The sequence below is a fragment of the Apostichopus japonicus genome, chromosome 12 (genome assembly GCF_037975245.1).
Source record: "Apostichopus japonicus isolate 1M-3 chromosome 12, ASM3797524v1, whole genome shotgun sequence".
In the NCBI taxonomy this organism is placed as follows: domain Eukaryota; kingdom Metazoa; phylum Echinodermata; class Holothuroidea; order Aspidochirotida; family Stichopodidae; genus Apostichopus; species Apostichopus japonicus.
In genome coordinates this window covers 4,720,507-4,731,032 of record NC_092572.1, presented here as the reverse complement: position 1 = coordinate 4,731,032, position 10,526 = coordinate 4,720,507, and the positions used below count along the sequence as shown (strand labels likewise).

The 10,526-nt window shown below is 35.8% G+C and overlaps 1 long non-coding RNA gene across 1 annotated transcript; it reads right to left on the bottom strand.

The window, feature by feature from the left end:
* Positions 1-4,763: 4,763 nt before the first annotated feature.
* LOC139977645 (uncharacterized) lies at positions 4,764-9,552 on the bottom strand. Its single transcript, XR_011796622.1, has 3 exons — positions 9,237-9,552; positions 7,716-7,876; positions 4,764-6,839 (listed from the first exon to the last, which is right to left on the bottom strand). It is a non-coding gene; the product is annotated as an uncharacterized lncRNA (long non-coding RNA).
* Between the last annotated feature and the right edge of the window lie 974 nt (positions 9,553-10,526).

Genomic DNA, 10,526 nt, shown 5'->3' with positions numbered 1-10,526 from the left:
TGGCAATAAGAAGACAAATGCAGGTTAAATATGAATTATATTCAACGAGAGATTTTGCTGCTATAGAGTCTATCAATGCCTATTAGCTGCTGCAATCATCACAAATTATTTGAAGTCTAAACTTGGTATGAAATGTGTGTATTTATAAATTATTTCCCAAACTACGTATTTAACCTAATATTTATACTCTTCCTGTCAAAACTAGGGCATTGCTTTGCTTCCAGCCTGTAAATTAAAACCTGTGAATTTAAAGAACACAGAGCATATGGCAAATGCTTTATTTTGTTGGTTTTGCGAACAGTTCATAAAACCAACGCGCTTTAAAATTAATGGCACAATATTTTAGGTTCGCATCAATCATATCATTTACATTGGATGTTTGAAAATTTGAAAAGATACACAATATACATCGACACAGCGTATATCCTTGCAGTTGTTTGTTTTTGGAGTGATCTGAATGTTTGTATTGTAAACACTTGGTGGTGGGCAGAAATTGCAACTGTGAAATAGCTAGACCGAATGGGATATACTCAAATACTTTTTACCCTTTTTCGTTTTTTGTAATTTCTTATTCAGCTTTTCATTGTTTATTTACTGACATCTAAATCAAAATTTGACAAATTCGAAAAACGTGATATTGTGAGGTTCTGAACAGTGGCTTCGAAATCAGGCCGGACTCTGGGAGCCATTAGTTCAGCAGGCCGCCATTTCGAAATCTCCTTTTTTTCCTTAGAGTGTACAATGCAAATAGTAACACACTACTTTTAATTTCATACTATTTCATACTTATATGTAAGTATAACACGATGATAAGAGTTAATATAGGTGTATGATCTTGTCTTCACAATATTATGCACCTGCCCACCTAATCTACTGTTACGAACATTGGTAGTCATATCTGTACTCATTTGCAGAATCACTATGTAATTATTTGTAGCAACATTTCACACAATACATATTTCTTCCACTGAACGTTGTATTGTGTTCACGAAGTTTCCGTGCATCGTTAAGCAAACAATTCATTATTTGTTACCACGCTTTGTTTATACACGACATTGCAAAGCACATTTTACACTTCAATAAATAAATACATACGTAACATCAATAAACTGATATTTCTTTGGCAATACAACTTTTCTTTTAAAACAAGTAAATTGTCCGCATCGACTCTCATTAAAGTATTCTTGCTAAGTGATCTTCCGTTTCATTTAGATTAACTTGAAGTACAACTATCAAGTGTGTTATTATTGTATATGCTATATATATATATATATATATATATATGCTGAATTTTTAAAACTGTTATCAACTTTAATGTCAACTGTACAATACAACTTTGAGATGAAATTTATAAGAAATTGAATATAATCATTTTCGCCCTATAACCTAACCACGTTTATTAGAGGATATACATTTTGACCTACGGGTACCGACGATACAACAACTTAAATCCGTAACATTAACCATCTTTCTAATTCCATGCAGTAAATTGCCCGTAATGGTTTGGTAGTCTTCCTAAATATTATGTTAATATAAGGATATCAACCTCTTTCAGGATACTTCAAGCTTAGAAACACTAATCAGGTGAAATTAAATTCTGCATTTTTGTAACTGGACAAAATAACACAAACCTGCTGGGATCACTAGAATGACAATCAGAGGTAAGTAGCAGGTCCTCGTCATCTTGTTAGTGGGACACCTATTGATGTAAATATATGTTGAAATGATTACACCGAAACTTACAACGATGTACTGCATGCTTTACAACACGTTTATATATCAAAAATAAATGAAAAAAATATATAAAACTCATTATTAGACTCATCAAAAAATAGGATCTCGTTTGAAAGAACAAAAAAAAACCTTCTGCAATCGTCTAAATAGTCTTTTGTGTGATATTAAAAAACTGATATGAAAGCAATAATGACAATAGCAAGCAGGATAGAAGAGTCTTAGAAGATATTAAAACGTGTGCGTCAACAATAGTATGTTTAATTATTAGCAGATTTCATTGAGAAGTTATCGATGTTTTCTTCACGATATTTCCCCCTTCTTTTGTTGTTGTAGCCATTGATATGAAAATTGTTCCATCAGTTCCCATGGCAACTATGAAAAACATTCAAACAGAAGAATTAATCAAATTTCACCAACATATACAAAATGTGCGCCTAGATCTCTGTGTTGTTTTATTTTTGGTTTAATGAGAAATGATATCCCCACATATGCATAAAACGTATGTAAGTAAACGTATTGACTTTTCGTGTTATTAAGTACAGGTATCCATAAGATACTTATTTCGAATTGGTTTCTCACTAATCCAACATTGGGATATAATCCTAAAATTGCATGCGCCAAAGGAAAAGATTGTCTGACTGAATTCACTTATTGTTCACCTAGCCTTAAACTAGGCCAATTTGCAGTTATTTTGAAAGTATCATATTGAAACACAAGATAGAGTTTATCAATTTCGTGGTACATGTGGTATGAAAAAGTTGTGAATTGTATTATAGCTAGGTGCTTCATCCCCAGTGAACCATTTTTGCAGGTTATATCCTGTATCTTTAACTTAGGTGACTCTTTATATGATATCCATCCCTTTAGTAATTATAGTTAGTGGTAAAGGCTGGAGAATTCAAATAAAGGCCTTTCGCCAATAGTTCCGTGATTGGTTGGAAATTAATCAAGTTTCTCAATTTTCAACTGCATGTTATTTTGTCTTGCCGTCATAAAACAACTGACCTAGATGTTTAGTTGAAATTCCTTAATTCTCTTTGTTTACCATTGTTTGGTCCAATTGAGGGGGTGATTTGTGTCCTTTGGTGTCGTAGAAAAATAATTATTGTAACGCGATTTTTAAACTTTTCTTTGTGAGAGTTGCTGTAAACCTATGAGCCTGAAAATAAGGATGTTTTGTAGCACCCAACAAACAGTGGTTTGTTCTGCATGACAACGATATATTTCTAATTGCCATCAATGTATAATTCAATGTCCAATATCATTTCTATTGCAAAAATCATTGTTTATTCCAGACTCATCAAATTAGTGAATGTACATTGAATAGCATTTTCCAGCAGCATTGTTAATATGATAAGATTATTTTTTCAAATAATTATGTTTGGTATAGGTTATCAAAAATCTTGTTTTACTTCCTTTTAACCGGATGTGAAAACAGAAATGGCGATGAAACATATATTTCTAGTGTCACATACTGTCACATACCTCCTGTGGCTAGATAGAATCCCTTCAGTTTCATAACGTTTGTACAGGCTAACACAACTGAATAAATGATTGAAATCCAGACAGGAAATGGAGTGGATGCATTTATCATGGTCTCCTTCATTTTTGCTAACTCAGTTTGTTTCAAGGCACTCGAATAAAGAACGACATTTCAGAGAATGGAGTAAAAATCATGGTGTACACTGTAAACAAATCTGCCAAATTTACTGGCAAATGTTAGAAAGTTTCTGGGACGAATATTTGTATTTCCTCGGATAGGTTAAGAGTGATACCCACTTTTCGTGTTTCATCAAAACTGAGTTGTTGCAACCATGGTCTGGTGTTTCCTCTATAAACCCTATTGGGTTTTTTATTCAGAGAACAATTGATTTAGTGTTACTTTCCACAAAGTTGGTTTAGTACCTCTGTTTTAACAATGACTCTTTCCCTGACAGGTAATTACTCTTTTACCAAACTCTGGCATCTATTTCTTGGAATGTTGTTTTTGTTATAATTCCGGTGAAAGGAAAACCTGGAATTATTCTTCATACACAAATATAAAAAAAAAAAATGAAAGAAAAATCGAAAATTACCATATCCAACCGTTCTATCCTAACAAGATGAGATATTTACTCACATCAGACTACTAGAGAACTGAATGAATTCAGAATCACAAGAGACCATAGTCGACACTGAGAATTTGACCATAGTGTCAGGGGAAATATGAGGGTATATGTAAGCAGCGAGGTTTTTCGCGACGGAAATTGCTTGCTGAAGTAGAATCTGGGTTGGGAAGTCTGGAGAAAGTCAGTGAATCGAAGGTTAGGGTGTTGACGGAAAGCTAGTATTGGGGTACCTGAAACCATTCTCCTACAGATTGACCGTTTGATAGTTCCCATATGGATGAGTTGTATTTGGGCACAAGCGGAATACTTGTGTTAGGATTTTTTGACTTGTAATTCAATAAGTCCTCACAATTCAATATGTCGGCCCTAGACATACCCTACCTAATTAAGTGAAGGGCGAAACCGATGTTAAAGAAATAACTAGCTAAAGAGATAAATGATGTTTATAATCAAAATACTAATTTTTGACAATGATGTATAGCCTCTGTAGCATATCTGCGACTATATGTATCTCATATTTGATGTAAGCGGAAAGGACGTTTAAGGTTGCAATCAGTGTGATCATAGTTAATCACTAGACAGGGCACCAACCATCATTGTTGTTATGGGAGCCAAGATGCTACATCGTCCTGGGGGTTAAATTATAATTTAAAAAAAAAGCTGGTGTACAATTAATTATAACATATATACTTTATTATTACATCATAAAAGAACATTTCAATTTCTTCTGCATTGGTCTTTTATTGAAAGTAATCAATGATTTTTCATGACAATTAGGAACTTTTATTACCATTGAATCACTTGCAGTATTTTATTGAAAACTTAAAGAACAATATGTTACTATGAGATATGAAATTAGGGATAACTAGAATAAAGGTGTTTGATGGTCATAGAGATTGCTCCTAAAGAAATACAATGAAATTAAATTAAAAGAGGCTAGGAAACATTTAGGGTTTCTAGGAACTATTTAAACCTGACTTTTATCCAAGAAAAAAAAAACTTTTTGTTCAACATTGATAAATTTACCAGAAATTATATTGCTTTTATTGACGTTTGCACTCGGGTATAAAAATATGGTATATATAAGGGAAAAATCTACGCTATGACTGTCATTGTCTTTAAACCTTCAAAATGTGAGTTAAAAAGGCAAATGCATTGTAATCATACTGCAGATACATAAATTTGAGACAAAAAATAACACAATGAGAAAATTATTCTTTGTTTGTACCAACTTATGTATTTCATGTTATATTTTATCTACATGACCATAAACTGAAATTTAGAAGGTTAATTTCTTACATGAATAAAGGAAGAAAAATACCTCTTGTCCCTGTACAAAAGTGAATCAGTGAAACAAATACACCCCACAACTGCAAGGGAGTGTCATTTAGCACCAAGAAGAAACACCACTAATGGCTTACAATACAGTTCTGAGGGGCGTACCAATACGCCCCGCTACTGGTTGGAGTGTCATTTAGCACCAAGAAGTAACAACATTTAGTGGCTTGCAATACAGTTCTGAGGGGCGTACCAATACGCCCCACTACTGGTTGGAGTGTCATTTAGCACCAAGAAGAAACACCATTAATGGCTTACAATACAGTTCTGAGGGGCGTACCAATATGCCCCGCTACTGGTTGGAGTGTCATTTAGCACCAAGAAGTAACAAAATTTAGTGGCTTGCAATACAGTTCTAATGGGCGTACCAATACGCCCCGCTACTGGTTGGAGTGTCATTTAGCACCAAGAACTAACACCATTAAGGGGCGTACCAATACGCCCCGCTACTGGTTGGAGTGTCATTTAGCACCAAGAAGTAACAAAATTTAGTGGCTTGCAATACAGTTCTAAGGGGCGTACCAATACGCCCCGCTAATGGTTGGAGTGTCATTTAGCACCAAGAACTAACACCATTAAGGGGCGTACCAATACGCCCCGCTACTGGATGGAGTGTCATTTAGCACCAAGAAGTAACAAAATTTAGTGGCTTGCAATACAGTTCTAAGGGGCGTACCAATACGCCCCGCTAATGGTTGGAGTGTCATTTAGCACCAAGAACTAACACCATTAAGGGGCGTACCAATACGCCCCGCTACTGGTTGGAGTGTCATTTAGCACCAAGAAGTAACAAAATTTAGTGGCTTGCAATACAGTTCTAAGGGGCGTACCAATACGCCCCGCTAATGGTTGGAGTGTCATTTAGCACCAAGAACTAACACCATTAAGGGGCGTACCAATACGCCCCGCTGCTGGTTGGAGTGTCATTTAGCACCAAGAAGTAACAAAATTTAGTGGCTTGCAAAGCAGTTCTGAGAGGTGTACCAAAACGCCCCGCTAATGGTTGGAGAGTCATTTAGCACCAAGAAGTTACACCATTAGTTCTGAAATAACATAATAACACCATTAGGTGGCTAAGAATGCAGTTCTGAAGACCGATACACCCCCTACTGCTCGGAGTGTCAGTTAGCAATAAGAAATTACATCATTAATAACAACAATAAGTGGCTTACAATGCAGTTCTGAAGGATGTACTATTCAGACCCTCAGATTGCTCTAATGGGCATACTGATACCCCTACTAATAATTTTTCACCAAAAAAATACAATAATAAGAGAAAGTCACTGTAACCTTACCCCCTCCCCCCCCCCCCCTTTTTATTTCACACACACTTAAAACAAGCATTTTAGGATTTGCAGAGTAGAAGACCATGTGGCTGTTTCAGTGTTGCCACTTTCTGAACATGAACACATATACCCTACAAGACAATTAACCTCCCTGTTGTCCCCAAATGACCTTTGACCTTCACCAAAATCAATACACTTCTTTTAATCAGTGCTATACACATTTTTTTCATCCTCTGTGATCTAGGATCATCCCTAGCAACAATAGTCACATTAAGTTCTGTGCCATCATCCCATCAAAGTTTCCTTGCAATGGTTTTCCTCTTGAACGCAATGGCCAGACTAAACAGACTCAGTGTGAGCATTTCTGTGTCATCTTCAGAAAAAAAGAGAAATAAAACTTTATTCTACACTGACAGTCTAACCATTTTATTTATTTTTTATCTGTTGCATTGATAGTAAAAAAACAAATGAACAAAGACTGCAAATGTTTTTTGATATGATAAGTTAGCAGGACTATACTGTCATATGATTGCAGTGCTATCACTCTGCTGTCCTCTACAATCTGAGTAATACTATGACAGAGGTCACATTTCTGCCTGTATTAGTTGCCTACATGTTGTTCCCATTATACAAGTGAAGATTCCATTTGAATGTAATGTGTCCCCTTGGAGTAATATTGAATTAAAACATTGAATTTAATTTGATGTGACATTTGACCCCTGTTTCTGGGGGGGGGGGGGGGGTCTGCTAGACATAGACTTTCACCCTAAAACACCTTCATACCAAGTTTTAAGAAAATCAAGCCAGTCATTGAAGAGGACTGTTTGACATAAAATTGGACACCCCACACAGACAACTTTTACCCCTCCCTCAGTCAAACACTTCCAGTGACCATGCAATACCCCACAATGAATGACCCCTATTGGGAAAACTAACCACTACCATGGCAACTGTTGCATAATACTGTTAATGGTCCAACTGGCAAAGGAACTACAATATTGTACCTAATCCTTCCTATCAGAGTGATTAAATAACAATTATTTGAAAATTCACATACTGTAAGAGAGCGATTCTGTGTGCACAACACAAAGTTATGTGTTATGTGTAGACAAGGACTTTTCCATACACACTTTCAATGTCTTAATGCATAGGTCATTGCAACCTGAATATACAATATGGAGGAATGAGATGAATAACTGCTCGGCAAAAATTCTTCTATAAAAACAACATTCATAGTAGTCACCTTTACCTCAATGCTCATATGATGCCTGGTTTCCCCTATTTTGATGTGCTTGTTTGCTAACCAAAGTTTTGTATCTTTACATTCTTGTCTGGATTTCTCTCTCTCAGCTCCTTACAGGCTGTCAGATTGTGGATGCCACCAATAACTTCATAATGGTATCCATTTGCCTGAAAGAAAAATTTGTTACAAAATGTGAAAATGAATATATCAGTAACTTAAGTCAAAGTAGCGTAATGTCAGACTTTTGTCCTCAAAGATCAGGTGTAATTGACATGCAAACAGAAAGCCACAGGGCTTAGTGATTCCTTTGCCTATTGTTATTGTAGGGCATTGGAGGGGAGAGTTCTACTGAGTACTTGGGATCCACAGTGAAATGGAAAAAAAAATCTCTTGCAACTATTAGCAAAGGAGAACTAAATGTGTACTCAAAGATATGGTGTGGACAACCCTGAGTTATCATGTTTTCAAAGGTTTTTAATATTATGATGTATGTAGGAATCCACATGTCAAGTAAAAGATCTGTTCATGTTGTTCTTCTTGTCTAGGGCTAATATTGCCATGTGCATGGTGAGGTACCATGTTCAAGAAGTTTTTCAGACTGAAATTAACTGACCTTGAGTGACCTTGACCGAAACAGCCAAAAAAAAAAGAAGACAAATGCTTAATTCCTATCAAATTTGAAATTTACCAAAACTTCACTTCTTCAGCTAGAAAAGTTGTCAGTTGTTGACCACTAGTGACCTCAAATGACCTTGACTTCTCCCAACACACTATCAGCTGAGTATTTACTAAGAGTGTCTTCATACTGAGCATTAACTTCATGCAAGCTGTACTTAGTGAGATATGTTTTCAGAATTTAACTAAAATTTACCTCAAATGACATTTGACCTCAAAAAAGTTAACATTATACTGTAGATGGCAAGTATTCAATCAGAGGAACAAATTTGACATTCTATGTAGCTTTATTCTTTGAGTTAGCTCATTCACAAAGTTTTCAGGTTTAGACCATTGGTTATCTCATATGACCTTTGGCCCCTCCCAAAGCAATAACAGTGAAGAATTTACTAAGGTGGTAGATACCGAATACATTCTTCTAATTGTTCAAAGTGTGAACTATATGTAAGCTGTACATGGTGAGATAACCTGTTAACAAAGTTTCAGATTTTTAGGTGGTGTGGACCTCAAACAATTTTTGACGTACTAAGTAACAGCAAGTGGTAAGCACTCGATTGAGGGATAAGCATACTAATTTCACTTAACCTTTACTTCAGTAAGGTCATTTATAGGGTTTGACCACTGGCAATTAAATAACAATTGCAGCTGAGAATTTGCTAAGGGGTAGCTTTCTACCAAGTATGAACTTCATGCATATTGCACTTGTTGAATTATCAAAGTTTTCAAAATTTGAGCTAAGGCATCTCTCTCTCACATATGCACACACAAGCAGTCACTGCTGCATGGTTTTTGATAAACAATTATGAAGCTCCATTATAAAAATCACTTTATAATCAAGTGCTGATTACTCACCGTGGGTTCTGAAAAATTCTCCAAGTTTTCCAAAGTTGTTGCTATAACAGTCAGTGGTTGATATTGTGGTTGTTAAATTCTAACATAGCCTCTTTTAGTTTGGTGAGAAATTACACATTCACTTCTCTCAACTTCCGACCAACTTCTAGATTTTCTATGTCAATATTTGCAACACCTGTGGAGAAGTAAAAACGATGGTAAGTAAATTTCTGCAAAGCTAACATCAACTGACAGGGAAATGCCATACTGTAGGTATGCAAAAGGTTTTCCGTAAACTTTGTAAAGCTAAAAATACTATTCAAACCAAATGAACACAGTGACTATAGTGATTGTTAAAGTATGTTGAAAAGCAATGTTCAATTAATGAATACATTATTAATGGGGTTCTGACCCCTCCATGATAACACTCAAATAAAAACTGATACTTCTATTGATGTTGTAAATTTCTGGTGAAAAGTCAACAGTTGAGGCAGTTCTTAATGGGCATGCAGTAGGAGGCATACAGATGGCTCAGTATGAAGGACACTGCACAGAAACTGATGTAAAATGAATTTAACAGCTGCCTACTGTCCTTTTAGTTGTGGGTTGCTGAATATTACTCATACAGTATGCGGGCCCACCATGGTAGCCACAGGAGAAAATTTTGACTAACAAAAGGCCAAAAATAGATTGCTGAAAATGGAAGATGATTGTTTTAGTGTAATATTGTGACGAGCCCGGCTCCTCCGATAGTAAAACTATATCGGGACTCGCGATAGAAAGGTACTGGGATATCTTGATGCCGTATTTACGCTTCTTCAGGAGATGTCTCGAACGGAAGAAAACAATGACTTCACACAAAAAACAATTTGACGAGATAGGATTTGATTAATGATTCGGTATAATTTCTTCTCTGTCGATTCTCTTTACAAATAAAACTAAATTACAATGATTTGACTTGACTTGACTTGACTCCGTCAATTAAACAATTAGGAGTGATGAAATAGTAACGAAGCAATGACGAACTGATCACGGAGCGCTGACGGAGTGATAAATTTGCTGATCAAGTGATAAAACTTTCCGCCGCATTTTTCTTTTATACCTTACTTCCATAAAATCTCACTGCGCACAATCAGTAGGCAGCCAATGACCTGACCATCCTGTATTAGCTTAATGATATAAAAATAAGTGCACTGGCACTGATCTGCCCTGATTGGTTGGGAGTTTGGAAGTCCATCCCCTTTCTATGGAAACTTCCATACCACGTGAGAGAACCTTCTCGAATGTTCCACAGACATAATGGAATCTATT